The sequence below is a fragment of the Phascolarctos cinereus genome, unplaced genomic scaffold, assembly GCF_003287225.1.
Source record: "Phascolarctos cinereus isolate Bilbo 61053 unplaced genomic scaffold, phaCin_HiC Scaffold_4;HRSCAF=312, whole genome shotgun sequence".
Classification (NCBI taxonomy): Eukaryota; Metazoa; Chordata; class Mammalia; order Diprotodontia; family Phascolarctidae; genus Phascolarctos; species Phascolarctos cinereus.
In genome coordinates this window covers 131,614,357-131,630,904 of record NW_027555847.1, presented here as the reverse complement: position 1 = coordinate 131,630,904, position 16,548 = coordinate 131,614,357, and the positions used below count along the sequence as shown (strand labels likewise).

At 40.1% G+C, this 16,548-nt stretch overlaps 2 pseudogenes; both read left to right on the top strand.

Annotated features, from left to right (window-relative positions):
- The first annotated feature begins 3,949 nt into the window (after positions 1-3,949).
- LOC110221837 (transmembrane emp24 domain-containing protein 2 pseudogene) lies at positions 3,950-6,258 on the top strand (annotated as a pseudogene).
- Positions 6,259-12,556: 6,298 nt separating this feature from the next.
- Positions 12,557-13,573, top strand: LOC110221889 (ubiquitin-associated domain-containing protein 2 pseudogene; annotated as a pseudogene).
- Positions 13,574-16,548: the final 2,975 nt, after the last annotated feature.

The window sequence follows — 16,548 nt, the reverse complement described above, 5'->3', positions numbered from 1 at the left end:
ACAGTATGGTGTGTGGTGGGGGGGAAGGGTCTGGCATAGAGAGCAAGGTAGGTGGTAAGGCCTAGAGAATCTTAAGGGTCAAGGAAGGGGCAGATGGTAAGGCTTGGCGGTCCTCCATTTCACTGGAAGGAATTGAGTTGGTGATTCCCATCTCACCAAAGCCCTAGGGCCAATCTAGCAGCCAGTATGGGTTCTAGATGACCTGGAACTAGGAGAGGGGTTGAAAGGAGAAAGCATTGTGGGGAAGGCCACCTCTCAAGGGTGATATGTGTCCAACAAGATGTTAGAATCATAGGATTTAGATTTGGAATGTACTCCTCCACCCCATTTTTTTAAAAAGTAGAAACTAAGGCCTACCATTGACCAAAATCACATAGCAAAACTGAGGTTGAAGCAGAAAGTATGGGCTCATGGGCAGAGGACTTAAGTTTGAAGCCTAGCATGGGCCCAGTTTCCTTATCTGTAAAAAGAAGAGGTTGCACACTTTGGCCTCTAATTTTTCATTCAGCTCTAAATACATGGTCTCTAATCCTATGAGACTGCAATATTTACCTTTTCAAAAGAAGGGAATCAGCAAGGGAACCATGGTGGCTTGACTTCTTGGTGGTTTCTCCAGTTCTGGTCCTGTGAAGAACATTCAAACCCTCATGCTGTATGCTGAATACCTAAAGCTACATGAGCTGATTTTTTTCCTTCATTGCCTATAAAATGATTACAATGCTTCTTCCATATTGCCTTCCTTAAAGAATATTCCTTGCCATGATAAAGTACTATGGGGTTTACCTGTGGTTGGGAATACAGGGTTCCTGTATTAGTTTCTTAGTGCAGTTCACTTTCAGCTCTAAATTTGGTAATCCTATGACCCTCCCACAGGAAATTCAGCCTAGTCTTGGAGATTTTATCCTTAGAGAAGGGTCTTATATTCCAGTAGCCCTCTCCCCAAAGTGGTCTCTCTTCCACAGAAGTCCCAACAATAAAAGCACCCTAGAACATAGGATTATAGCTCGAGAACTGTAAGTACACCCATTCATGTTATAGATGAGGAAACTGAGGCCCAGGGAAGTTAAATGAATTGGCCAAGGACACACAGTTTATGGTCCCATCAGAGGCAAGATTTGAATCCATATCCTTTGACTTCAGAACCGGTATCAAGCTATCTTCAGATTTATATTTTACTGACAGGATACAACAGAAACACAGAGAAATAAAAGATAATCTTAAGAAGAAGAAAACATTAACGTGTGGTGTGTGTGTGTGTGTGTGTGTGTGTGTAGCAGAAAAGGGAGACTAAAAAGTTTTTATGTATGAAGTGGCTCACCATTGAAGGAAGGTAGCTGAAGGCAAAGAGGAGTGAGTGCATTCTAGGCAGGGCTGTAACTAAGTACTCTCTTAGGGAAAAACAGATTTTTTTGGTGGGTGACATGGGGTGGACAGTTCAAGGGAAAAGAAGGGGAGTTGACATCTTAGAAGACAGCATGACCATGGTGACAGGAGGCAATCTATCCACCATGAAGTTTTACCACAGGGTTTAGGTGGAGAGTACTGGGACTAGGAGAGGTGCATCACAGGGATAGGATATGGAGGTAGGAGAGTGGTTTCCTGAAGCTGGGCAAGCCAGGAAGGTCATGCCTTTGTAGAACAAATTAGCAGAGAGCAGTGAAGGAAAAGGTGTGGAAGCATGCCCCACCTCTACCTCTAACATATCAGTGCCTGGAACCAGAGCCCCAGTGACTCCAACCTGGTTCTATCTCTGATCCCTGTCACAGGGGATCCAAAAGGATGCAATAGCATATAGGCTAGGGATGAAATACTCCATTTTGAGAACAGCTGAATGGCCAGTTTGCTTTTCACTTTATGTGGTTGCTAATGTGGCGAGCAGACTCCTCATTTGTTATTTCTGGCTTTCCAGTCAGTCTCCATTTCTCCTTATTCCTCTCTTTGATGAAATCTTTTACTCCGATTTTTGCATGAAATTCAGGGTTGGAAATATGCTGCAGACTATTTACGCCCACGATGCACCTCTTAATCTGTCTTTATGTAACCCACTATTTTCATTACTTGGAAAATTTGTTATTCCATGATTCACATTCAAATAGCATCACTGGAAAAATATTAATGTTCAAAAGATGGGTTTTTATTTAAGGGAGAATCTTGGAATCTGTGAAAGTACCACACAATTTCCTTTGGCCAAACCTGGGATGCAAGAAACTCAGGCAGTGAGTTTTACCATTATTATTTCACTCAGGTTTTGCAATCATTTGCTAACAGTGAACACAGGACTTTAATGCTATCTTTCTTCCCCAAGAAGCAGCAAAACAGCCTGATGCTCTGTGAACCCTCCAGAGCTGGGAAGAATTTAATTACTGTTTGCATATTCTCTGCTACTTGTATTTGGCAATGATGCCAAGCCCACGTCTGTCTGATCATTCCATCTTTGTTTCATTTGCTTTTATCATTTCAAGTTGGTTAATACATTCAGCTTGGGGAAATTCTTGGATTTTCCAGATGGGTTCCCGCATCTAATGCTGGCTCTATTTTTCCCTGTCAATTTCAAGTGGAGCCCTATTCCTCTTACCCACTCTTCTCCTTCAGTGATGAGTGTTTATTTGGAGAATAGCTCCTACCTTGGGATCTGAACTGAGCCAACGAACTCCCAAAGGCCAATCATCTAAACTGAAGTGAACACTGTGGCTTTCTCCCATTTCACACATTGGCTTTCTCCCATCCCCTATTCCAAGGGGTCTTCTCTATGGTGGCTCAATTCATGCAGTGGATTGAGTGTTAGGCCTGCAGTCAGGAAGATATGAGTTCAAATCCAGACTCAGATACTTATTAGCTGCATGGCTCTGGGCAAGTCACTTAATCTCAATTTCTTCAACTGTAAAATGGGGATAATAACACCTACCTTTTAGGATTTTTTGTGAAGATCAAATAAGGTAATATTTATAAAGCATTTAGCATAGCACTTGGCACATAAAAGGTGCTATATGAATTCTACTCATTATTATTATTATTATTATTATTCATGCTTGTTATCTCGGAGTCTTAGTACTACATTGCTTTCTGGATTTTTTGTCCTTTCAGTCATAGATTGTTACAACTAAAAGAGACCTCAGAACATAGACTATCAGAGTTTGGAGAGATATCTAAGCACAGTGTGGTACAATGCAAGGAATACTGTATTAAGAGTAAAATGGTTCCAATCCTGGCCTTGTCATTTACTACTTGTTTGATCTTGGTCAAGTCAGTTAACTGCACTGGGCCTCAGTTTCCCCAAATGTAAAGTGAAAGGGTTGGACTATATGGCCTCTGAAATCCTTTCATTTTTTAGGATGTAAATTCTTATGGTCAGGGACGGTTTTTGCCTTTTTCTGTATTCCCTGGTGTTGAGCGCAGGGCTTGGTATATCATAAGTACTTCCTAAATGCTCGTTGACTGACTGATGACTTGTTGATGAAATCTGTAATCCTACGGAAGGTCAGAGCTGGAAGGGACCTCAGAAGGTAGAATACCCTTAGAGTGTATCTTGAACCAATTGAAACAGCTGATGCACAGAGCAGAGAGGAGACTTTGCTGAGTTCAGGAGAGTCCAGGTCTCCTGCCTCTCAGAGCAATCCTTTCTGCATTATGACATGTCTCTCCCCTAACATGCAGTGTGAATTAGCTGCTCTGCTCAGCCTCTCCAAGTTGCCATGGTTAAGCAGTCTTCCAGCTGGCTAGTCAGTGGAGTCACTGTTGTTTTTCCAGATGCCTGGGCCTCATAGTTTGCTAATTACCCCCTAAATGTGGCTGTCCCTCCTTCTCCCAGCTTGTACCTCTCCTGCTGACTCTTTCTGTAGCTGTTCTATGGATGGAACACCAAGGCCCCAGTTGAGCCTGGCTAACCCAGAGTCATGTTTATGTTAAGTACCTGAGAAGACCTGGGAGGCAGGTGTACCTAGAAGGGAGCATGAATAGTTTCATGTCCCCAGACAGGTGAGAAAGGGACGTTGCTAGAGGTTATAGGAGGAGACCAGTTCCCCTTTTCTCTCAGGTCCCACCCACCCTCCATTTCACTGATGCTTGTTGATCTTTCTGATATACTGGATGGGTGTGAGCCTTTAGGGGAGGGTGGGGACTCTGGTTCCCTGTTTTCCTTTCCTTACTGAGGCTAAGAATCATGAGCTAGCTATTATTTTCCTTTAACTCATTCACCAATAAAATAGGAACTGATCTAGAAAGAACAGATGTAGTGCCTTGTTGATTATTGTCTCATGTGCCTGCAATTCACGCTATGACCTTTAGCAAATCACTTCACTAAGTAAAATGAAAGCACTGGGCTAAGATCCCTTTAGCTCGAAGGATTGTGACTATAAGACTCCTATTTTTAGGAATCCAAGTGTCAAGCTCTCCCATGGGCTAGCTTTCATCTTGGGTCTTTCTCTCTCAATAATCTCTGTCTCATGTTCCCCTAACCTAAGTTTTCCCTTGGAAACATCAGACTTTGGTTTACTTTGTTCTAAGGCAGGGTTTCTGAAGTTTGGAGTCCATAAACTTGCTGTTTTTAATATTTTGATAGCTGTATTTCAATATAATCTATTTCATTTGTAATCTCATGTAACTGAAAACATTATTTTGAGGCAGTCCCCAAATTGCCAAAGGAATCCAAGATACAAGAAAAGTTAAGAACCCCTGATTTAGGGGAATTCTATTCCCATGCAAACACTCAAGCTAAAAAACAAAACAAAACAAAATAAAACCTCATCAAATATAGAACAGGTTTTATTGAACCCAAAAGAAAATGCAAATGACTCTGGCTTGAGCTTCATAAACAGTTAAGACAACTTTCCTTCATTCTCCCAGACTTATAGTTCTACCCTGGATATGAGCTCCACAAGGGAAAAGAGAGTGGAGGTGCTATAGGAGTAGCATGGTCTTTTACTGGATTCCACAGATGAAGGAGTCACTGAACAACCATTTCCCCTTATAGAACCTATATTCCTTCAAGACCTGTGCTGTCTACATGACATAGTACCAGTAAAGGTGACTCCTCCATACCATGCTGATTTTCTTTTTCCTTGTGTTTCCAATTTAGCTGGAGTGTGTATGCTCTGACTCATTCTCCCAGAGCCAAGTCACTACATCTGACCCTCAGTGTTCTAGGGTATACTGAGGAGTTGGGGACCTCTCTGCTCTGCTACTGGCCCCACCCACTATTTTCCTCTTCCCCTCTTTTACTGTTAGTGGTCACCTACCAGTATCTATGTTCCATTTAACCACTTAACATCAACTAGCTTTTACAAAGCAACATTTATGTGGAAGATAGAGCAAGAATGAACAGACAAACATTTTCCCCTAATACCAGAAGCACATTCTCCCTTATAGCACCTCAGTCTCTGGGAGCAGAAGGCTCAAAACTTAGCTGAATTTCTCCTTATCATTGGCCCCATGAAGTTCACTTCCAAATCCACAGAATGGCTCTGGAAGAGATCTCAATCAAATGTAGCACTTTGTTCTCTAGGACATCACTTCCATGCTAGTTGCAGACCTGAACTCTGAATATGCCAGGATACTGAGGTCCCCTCCAGACCTCTTAAACTCCCAGGATTGGAGGCTCCAGTCCCTTCACATGAGATATAGAGAATGAATGCAGAATAACCAGAAGAGGCAGTGCTACTCCCTATTCCTGTCCCATTCCCATTCTTGCCATGGTGACCCTCTCCTGGAGGTGCTTATGCTGCTGGCCATGGCACTGACTGATGAGGCTACTTTTTGAACATTAGTATCTTCAAGCAGGTCACCTTAGGCACCAAGATGGGCCTTATCTTTGAGGTGGCTAAGAGTGGCTTCCTGGACATTGATGTGGAGATCAGAGGACCTGATTACAAGGGAATTTGTAAAGGACCCAGAGAGTCTCCCGGGAATCACACATTTGCAGCTCACATGGTTGGAACTTACAAGTTCTGTTTTAGCAACAGAAAGTCCACCATGATTCTCCTGATGGTCATGTTCACTACTGATATTGGAGAAGCTCCAAAGGGCCAACACATGGAAATAGAAGTTCATCAGAACAAGCTAGAAGAGGCGATTAATGAGCTTGCCATGGTGATGACAGTGATAAACCATGAACAGGAATATAAAGAAGTCCAGGAGAGAATACCCAGAGCAATTAATGACAACACATACAGCAGAGTGGTCCTTGGGTTCTTCTTTGAAGCTCTTGTATCAGTTTTCATGACACTGAGATAGATCTACTACATGAAGAGATTCCTCTTTTAATCGGGAGGGTTGTCTGAGAAGGCTTTTCTTGATGTTCCCAAACTCCCAGTTCACTATTTACCCCACATCTTGGTCACAAGGATGTCATGTAGTTTCTAAGCTTTTGTTTTTTCTGAACTAGACACTCATTGCTTCTCTTTCTTCCTCATGAATAAGTTCTGAAAACGCATCTTCTTAGCAAGGCTTTCCTGACAACTTTGACATTTAATTGACAGCCTCCACCACACAGGGCATTTCAGAACTCCAACACTATAAATGAAGCATGCTCTACTCACATTTGTTTGTCCTGTTTTTCTTTGGTTTTCTGAATGAAATACAGTTTGTTCATAATACAGCACTAAGGCAAATATAGTCCTTTATAAAAAGTGATTGTACTTGTCTTTGGCTCTCCACACCTGCAGAAAAAAAATTCAGTTCTGTGAAGTTCAAAGAAATGATGGATTAAATCTTTAAAACTGTCCAGCTAGTAATGGACAGAATCATCTGACCCTGTGGCACATTCTATCATAACTGGGTATTTGTATTTCATTTAGATTAGTTTTTGTTTAGCAAGCCCACAAGCTGTATCCTCCCCTAAAGAAAATGAGAATGTTCTTTAGGTTAGACCCCAGGACTTAGCTATTTGCATTAAAGCATAGGACAAGAGGTTAATCAGGCAGGGTTGGTTTCTGCCTGTCACTTGTAATGGTGACAAGTCAAGCAAAATCTAGATGCTGTTTCAACAGGCGGTAGTTAGTCTTTTTTAGTTGGCATGAGCAGTTCTCTCCCTCACCCTTGTGTTGACAATAAAAAATGTACATCAATCTAAGTTGGGCAAATCAGGATTCCTGATTCAAAGAGTTAAAGTTTGCTCTTAGGTGTTATTGCAATGTTATGCAGCCACCATTTTTTTTTAAATCAGAAACAGTGGCATTTGGGGCCATTGTCTAGCTAAAGAGGACTGAGCATAATTCTCAGTACAAGAGTTCTTTTTTTTCTTCTTTCTCTTTCATTTTAGGCACATGTGAATTTTGTTTTGTATGAAAAATGACTTTTTATTGGTCTCTGATGATGAATTGAAAATTGAAGCATCTGTTTATGGTGTGGGGCTGATCCAGGATTACGTTGTGGCTGAGATATATGTGTGTGTGTGTGTGTGTGTGTGTGTGTGTGTGTGTGTGTGTGTGTGTGTGTATCTTCTTTTCAGATTGGGTGAAGGTGGCATTAGATATGGGTATGCAGACCTCTTTCCTTGAAATCAGTTCCATTTCTGTCTAGCCACTGTCTATATTTCTATGTTTAACTTTTCTCTTTAGCCTTTCCTAGTATGTATGTACCACTCTTCACCTGAGGTCTGGAAATTTGAACTTACCAAATGTAGCTACACATTACTTACTATCTCTCAAATTACATTGGGCATCAACTCCCTGTTGTCATTTTTGTACTATCCTCTACAGTCCCAAAATCATTCTCTTTGGCAGAAAAAGTAAAAATAAAATAACAATTGAGGAACTCCACTTTTTTCTGTCATTGGTTATCATTATTCCATCTGCCATGAACAGAAATGCATCTCCTCTTCTTTCCTCAATAGAGCTTTTAAAACTTTTTTTTGTTTTCCTTAGCTTTCCTAGATATTATCAATACTTTAGCCTCACAGACATTGCATAGTGACTGTGTTTCTCTTTCATATTTTTCTTCATCACCTATTTTGCTTCCATTTTTATGCATGTCTTTTAAAAATCTAAAATGGTTGGTGTTACATGCACTTCCATGTTAATCTCTTTAGACAACTCCTCTATTCCTCATCATTGGAATTGTTACTCTTTGTGTTTTCAGAATTACATTCTTGAGAGCTTCCCAGTCTTCCTTGGATAACATCCCTTGTAGAATTTTAGTCCTTCACCTCCTAACTCTTCTTTCTCCAAACACTTGAAAGCTCTTCTCCCATAGTCAAAGGTACATGTCAGATTATGCCTAGCTTTCCTATCTGCACAATAATGTATCAGGTGGAATCAAAGGGATGCTGGTGAATGTCTAACTTGCTTTTTGTGAAAAAAAAAAGCAAGCCTGACACCCCTATATGTTTAATCTGCATTATTAACACTTTCTTAAGTCTAGACTATCAACAAAACAATAGCAACTTGAAAAGTGGCAAATGTAATTGATGCAAATAATAATAATAATGATAATAGTAGTAGCAGGTATTTACATAGCACTTTAAGGTTTTTGAAACACTTAACGAATATTATCTCATTTGATCCCCACAGCCCTGGGAAGTAAGTATTATTATCCCTATTTTACAGGTGAGTAAAATGAGGCAGAGGCTGTGACTTGCCCAGGGTCACACAGCTGGTAAGCATCTGAGGCTGAATTTATACTGAGGTCTTCCTGACTCTAAATCTAGCAATCTACGTACTGCACCATCTCACTACCTCTAGAAAAAACTTCCTAAAACTCAGAGCTATCTAAAAATAAAATGACTTGTCTCCAGAAGCGGTGGGTTACCCATTCTTAGAAGTATTCAAGCAAAGGCTGGAAAACCATTTACCAGTTATGGAGGCTGGGGAAGGTTTTCTTGTTCAGGTTTAGGTTGGACTAAATGGCTCCTAAGGTCCCTTCACTCTCTGTTATTTTGTGATTCTCCAAGTTTGTGTTTCAGAAGAGAGATTTCTTCCTCCTTGGGCATGTCCATTCCTCACATTTCTAAAATAAAATTCTCATTATCTAGTTTTCTTTGCACTGACTCTTCACCATTCTGCCTGCTCAGAGGCATCGTCCTCATCTCCTTCCCACAAGAACCTCGGACTCCAGTCCTGCCAGGTGGTCCCATCACCCTTTACCCCTTCTAGATTCCTTTTATGTTTTATCACCCATTAGACTGTAAGCATCTTGAAGACAAGGATTGTCTTGCTTGTTCAGTTTTTTTATCTCCATACTAGCCCAGTGCCTACCTGCTGTAAAAAAAAAAATCCATCCATACATATGTATGATTGTGTCTATCATCTAGTTTCTATTGATTATCTAGTCTTGTGCCAGTGATGGGAGCTAGTGATGGAAACATAGCCAACATGTTATATATGGTTACTGCCCTCTGAAAGCTTATCATTTAGTTTAATTACTGGCTGTATTCATCTTCAACTATACCCCAAAGTAGGTGTCGTAACTGACCCACACCACTAGAGATCACTATAATTACCATTAGGGAGTATCAGGGACTGGAGGAGAATCTGATTAAATTTCTGGAGTCTCTTTTTTCATTCTGAGCATTAAGATAGCAGAAGTCAGTTTCACCATCTCATGTTTTCATCAACTGCACAGGGTTTCATTCGGCCTTTTCATTGTTTATAGACTAACCATGCAGTAAACTGTCCCTTTTGGTCAACTCATCAAGGAGGGGATCATGGTCATCTTCTCCATCTATATTTCCCCAGCTTTTATTCATTATCCTAGACTTTTCCCAGGTACTTGACTATAGTGCTCCTCCATGTCTTGGTATGGACATAAGCCTGGAATCTTGAAAGCTATACCAGTGGTTCATACCCTTCTTTACACACTCCATTCTGTTATGGGACATTTCCTCTTGCCTCCATGTTTTTGCATAAGAGGTACTCCAGGTCTGGAATTTATTACCTCGTAGCTTCTGATGTGTAGAATTCCTAGCATCCTCAACTCAGGTGTCTCCTGCAGAAGACTTTTCTTGACTTCGTTAATTGTTGGCACATTCTCTCTCTTAAAACTACTTTGTATCAGGATCATAGATTTAGAAGGTGAGGGGGCCTCTGAGTCCAATCTTATCATTTTACAGAGGAACTGAGGCCCAAAGTGATTGTGACTTGCCCAAGGTTACACTGATAGTAAGCAGCAGAGGATGGATCTGAACCTAGGTCCTCTGTCTCTAGGGCTTTTCACTATACCATGTCGCCTCTCTGTATTTACTTATTTGTGTATACGTTGTATCCTCTCAATCCTCAATATGTATTAGCATGTTCTATTTCGATTTTGACTTTCCTTTTCCAATGCCTAGCACATCACCTGGCACACAATAAGTGATTAATATATATGTTTGGTGAATTGTGCTGAAATACATTGAATTGAACAAGATTTAGTCAATGCTTTCAAAGAGTTCAGAGTTCTTCTTAAACTAAGAAATCATATTAATTTTAGTCCACACTTCCGTAGCCCTTTAAGGCTTGCAAAGTATTTCCTTTCCCATGACAATCATGTGAAGTTGTGTTAATATTGTTATTCTCATTTTACAAAGAAGGAAACTGAGACTTAGAAAAGTGATATGTGATCAAGATCATATAGCTTCTGTTAAAGTTGAATCTTATACCCAGTATTCATAGATACCAGATGATTTCTGCTGTACCACACTCCTCTAGCTATAAAATGCCTACAAAAATAGCAATTAACACTTTGCAGGCTCCTAAATACTTTGTGGTCACTTTTGAGACCAGAATTCTGCACTAAAGCAAGGCCATAATTATAGGAGGCCAAAGAAGTCATGTGTAGTCCCATCCAGATGGTCCATTATCTGTTTGGCCCATGGAATCCAATTAACAAATTGTATTTTTCCTTCTTCTTTCATATGTTAAATCTTTTATTCAAAAACAAAAATTATTACCTGATTTGATTCCCCATATTGCAGTAATTCATTCTGGGGCCACTAATAGATGTCCTTTCAGCAATTTCCTTGGAGAAACTTTACCCAATTACCTGAGATACTGTAAGGCTTGCTTTGTTTATTCTGTTGTTATCCATAGTATACTAAACTCTAATTTCTCTTTATAGCTCCAGGCCTCTCTAACCAGTGGTCTGCTCCATCTATACTCTAGAGGTCTCACTGATATTTCAAACTCAACAGGCCTATAACAGAACACATTCTCTTGTCCCCAACCCTGCTCTAGATCACAATTTCCCTGCCTTTCTGGTGAGGATATTCTTATAGGAACTCAGGTTTGCAACTGGGGTCATTCTCAACTGTTTACTCTCCCTAACTCCCCATATCACTTGCCAGATGTTGTCCATGCTATGTCTTGCATCCACCCCCATCTTTTCAATTGCATGGGTACTGCCCTGATTCAGGTCCTATTGAGCTAATAATAATAATTACAAATATTTTATAACAACTTTGTGAGGTATGTGCTGTTGTTATCCCCATTTTACAGATGAAGAGACAGGCAGTTAGCAGTGAAGTGGTTTGCCCAGGGTCACACAATTAATGAGTGTTTGAATCAAGATTTGAACTCAGGCCTTCTGGACTATATTAAGGATCTCTTATTTGGTATCTGTGCTTCCAGTGCTTCCCTTCTTCAAGCACACCTTCAAATGGCTGTCAAAGTAATCTTTCTAAGGCACAAGTTTGATAATATCACTCTTCTGATTTAAAAACAGAAATATCAGTTCCTTACCATTACCTCTGGAATAAAATTCAGATTCCTCAGCTTCAGTTTAAGTTCTAATCTGTCCCAGACTATCTTTCCATCAGTATTTCACATCGATTCACTTCACATGTGCTAAGTTCTGGCCAAATTGGGCTAATAGCTGCTCCTTGATTATTTTTTTCTGTGCTCTCCTGCATCCACAGATCCACAGAGGCTGTCCTCTATGTCTGGAACTCATGTCTGTCTTTCAGAATCCTTCTCTTCCTTTAAAGTATGGCTCAGGCACCACTTCTCCCATATAGCCTTCTCCTAGACCCCTGCCTCCAGCTGAAAGTGATTTTTCTCCTCATCAAAAAAATTAGCAAACTTTGTCCACTTCTCTCCTTTGCCCCATCACACTCTACCTTGGGTTATACTTATTTGTGTAAACATCATATCCATACTAGTAGTTTCTAAGCTTCTTGAGTGCAGGAACCATGCCATTTTTTATCCTTAGAGCCTAGCAAAGAGTCTGGAATATAGAAGATTCAAATGCTTGTTGCTGAATGGAGAAGATAGATACTACCTTGATTTCTCCATTGGAAGGACCCCATCCATCCATCCATGTCATTCATCAAACATTAATTAAATATCCATATTTGTAAAGCCCTATGCTAGGACTGGGGAGCAGAGTGAGTGGATACAAAGAATATAATATTTGTCCTATGCTCATGGAACTCACAGGAAGGATATGACCTATATACAAATAAATACAATAAAATAAAAATAGAGAACTGTATAATACAAAAAGTCCAGAGGGCTCCACTCCCCTTCTGTGTCTGCATGGGGCAGGCATCCCTCTCTCACTCCTGCTCCATTTCTCCCCTGCTCCATTTCCCCCCTCCCTCCTTCCTATCTCTAGACCTTCCCCAGAGCCAGAGTTTGGCAGTGGGACCATGTCCATCAGCACTAGATTGAGTGGGCTTTATAAGGCACTTTTGCCAAAGAGCTTTTTACTAATACCCAGTGCCCTTTCAACGTTATTGGCTCTACTCTTTCAACATTATCAGAATTTCTTTGCACATAATCTACAAGCTGTAAAGAATGACTTGCAGGTATTAAGACTGATATGTGAGAGAATAATTTGCCATGATTTGAAAGATATGTTTTGCAGTAGCCTGCTCATATATAATTTTAGGATATTTGAAGGAAGATACGACAACAGGAAATTTGCATCCTTTTTATTGGATTCTTGGATTTTGTCAGCTTTGTTTGACTTGATCCCTGTGGAAGCTATGTAGCATTTATTCAGTATCACAGTCAGTAACTTGCCTTCTGGTTTTCTTGAGCCTGTATTTGCTCTGTCTGTATCATTTTACCTCTCCATTCCAAGAGTTCAAGTGACACAAATACTGGGCCAGTTTTCCAACACAAAATAGACATTGGCTTATATGTTGGGGCTACAGCTCAACCTCTAGTACCTACATTTGGGTTGTAGCCACAAGTGGTATGATTGCTGGTATGTGTTAAAGCAATAGTGTGTTAAAAGTTCATCAGGTTCTTTGCATACCCTGCTAGATGGCAAAGTTGTTTTCTTGGACACTTCAACTCATCTTCTTTTCTTTGGACCCATGAAGTCAGAACTGGAATGGAAGCAACACTTGACATTCAGAGACAGCAAAGAATGGAATTGCTTGATTGTTAGCTTATGTTATCTCAGTTTGCAAAGAGGAGGCTATCACAGCAGCAAGGTGGGCGTTTTCATTGGAATCGTTTTTTTCCTCATATATGTCAGTGATGGAATGCAAATGCTTGAGGTGTCCAACAGTCTGAACCAGAAGTAGCAGCACCTCCTCTTGAGGTTTCTGAGGAGCAGGTGGCCCGACTCATAGAGCTGGCATTTTCTAGGGTAGATGCTCTGGAGGTCCAATAATGACCTTAATGTAGCTTCCAGCTTCCTACCGCAGCATTGATGAGCCTGAGGAATTCAGTTGACATGGTTGCTTGCCATCTGGGGCAGAGGCAACATCTGCCTCCTGGACGACATTGAAAAATCTTTACCAAACAAATCCAAGGCAACAAAGCAATGTTTAAAAAAACTAAGTTATAATGTTGGGTAGAGGGTAGATATGCCCTAATGCTCCCATGCCCTTAAACTCCAAGATTGTTAAGATTATATTATCTGAAAAGAATTTTGTCATTGGCTTAGCTAATATGTTCTTTTCTATTTTCATTCTGAAAAATTGGGTCTTTTTCTTAGTTTTGTGAATCAACAGTAAAGGATTTGTTACAGTATGCATATAAAACACTGAGAGAGTACGAACTTATGTAGCAGCTCCACGCCACACCAGAAGGGAAATGGAGACTGTTATAACTCATACTACTTTTATTATACTACATCACCCCACATAATCTTTTGATTGCAATAATAATCTTAAAGAGGAAAGGGAGTAATGTTATTTCAATAAGGACATATCAAATTATTCTTTGTAAAAGTTTTTTTAATTGTGTTATTTTTTTCTCAAATTTATTTTTTAACCTAAAGGGCTATTGAGGCCACATGCAGTATCACCTGGATACCAGAAGCATGATTTATATATCTATTATAAATTGTGTTAACTAGGGACTAAGTAGGGGAGAGTGGAAGCACTGAGTCATACACTCCTCATTATTATCAACCCAGGGCAAATTTTCTAGGTCTTTCTCTCCATGTCTTCCAGAAAAAGCTACTGATTAAAAGAGCCTAGAGGAATCTCTGAAACATGCTGTAGTGTTAACTCTCCCTTGAAAATCCAAAGTAGATCCATTGTCGGGAAGTGATTTAGAAAGCAAAAGAATAAAAATGGGGCTAAAAAATAAACCAGCTTAATGGCATCCAACCAGGTTCAGCAGGATAAGAATGACCTGATGGATCATCATGTTGGCCTAAATAGAACACTTTATAGTTGACAGGTGATGGATTTGTGAATAGGCTTTCCATTATTTTCAGGAAGTGGAGATGAGGAACTCTAGCCCACCTTTTTTGTCTCATTCTTGGGCTATTTGCCTGTTGAAAGCCTAGATTGATCATCCCTGGCTGCACCACCATCATTAGCCTCTCTAGAAGTTGCATTTCCTGGGAGCCACAAACCTGGGATGCTTGGCATCCCAAAAGGTCAACCAAGGCAATGGAGAGGATATGGATAACATTTCAGAATTGATCACCACAAGCAGAGAAAACAGGAATCAGGGTTGGAAAGGAACGGAAAATGGGAGGGGTGGGGAAAAGCAAGTGAAAAAAAGGGAGAAATGCAATTCCATTTGTTATCTGTAAAGTGAGCAGAAATGTATCAGATTGATTCAAGTTTAGGTACTTGATGATCATCATAACAAAGTTTAAAATGTGTGTATTTTTTTAAAAGGTCAGAGGAACCACAAAACAAATACTGGAATCATTTACTTTTAAGGGACCTTATAATTCTACTCTGCTAGATATTGGCATTAAAAAAAGATCAAAACAAAATAGTCCCTGCCCTCAAGGAGTCTACATTCCACTGGATGGGGGGAAGGTGAAAGAGGAGGAGATGGGCAATTATAATACCTACATGGATCAGTAGACACAAAGTAATTTGAGGAAAGATAATATACCAAATAATTAAGAAGATGAGGAAAGATCTCATAGAGGAATACAGAGAAGTGAAGCTGAGAAAGATGCAACTTCTAGGCATGGGGGAGGAGAGGAGAAATGGAATGTTGAACTCAGGAAAGAACTATTCATCCAGTTTACTGGAATGTAGGGCGTGTGACAAGAATTCATACCGAAATAAGACTGGAAAGGTGGTTTGGGGGCAAATTGTGGAGTGCTTCAAAAGACAGGTTAAGGAGTTTGTATTTTATCCTGGAAGGCTTATGCTATGAGAAAAGATGTGGTCCTTCCTGTGCTTTGGAATTCACATATTCACAGCAGTGGGGAGTCTTCCTCTCACAACAAATCACTCTAACTGGGACAAGTTAAGCTGTGATTTTTAAAAAATGTGATGAATCTCTTACTGTTTTCCATCTGAGACTATAGTCAGTATTTTTTCCCAATAATATGTGATCCTTAATAACTGAATTGGCCCAAACCTATGATTGTTGGAACTTGCTGTTTAATGTTAGACCTTATGGGACTGTGATTGATATTATTCTTAGTGTAATTCCAGGTATGATCATCAAGAAATGCTATTGAGCCAATGATCCATGATGCCAATAACCCTATGGGGGTTGACATCTATGAACTGCAGGTGATTCATTGAGGAGATTGCATCTCTCAAGTGAATAAAAGTAGAGATGAGAGAAATTAATATAATACTATTACATTAATGACTAATTACTAATTTGTGATCCACCCTTTTCCTTTTATTTCTGTTAAAACCGAGCTCTTGAAAAGGTCAATCAATCTCCGAAGGGCATAGTTGAGTAACGAGATTTGCTTCTAGCCCGCAAGGCACATACTCATTAACTAGGTAAACTGGACCCCCACCTAACTGGGAGACCTAATTTCTGTATGAAGCATAAACAGATTACACTCTGGGTGAGCCTTTGCCTAGAGGAGGAACCTCCTGTCCTTGGGACTTTCCATTATTGTTTAGGGCAGCTCAGCTCATGAAGGAGAAAACTAGCTAGAGATGTCTGAATGGAGATTGATTCCCCTGCCCAGATGCCTTGAGATTGCCGAGTCTCATGATCAAGCCATGTTATTAACAGGAGGGTGAAGACTTTTAACATGTATCCTCGTTAGGTATCCACTAATCAGGGTTGAGTTTTACTTGTCAGGGGAGTTCCCTTTCAGAAGTGAATTAAGATATTTCAGGGTCTTCCTTGGTGTTTTTGGTTACCAAGAGAAACCACTGACCATCAATTTACTGATTACTGCCTAGCCTAAATAATCAATTGATTATTAATTATTCAGAAACTCTGTCTCTCAGGG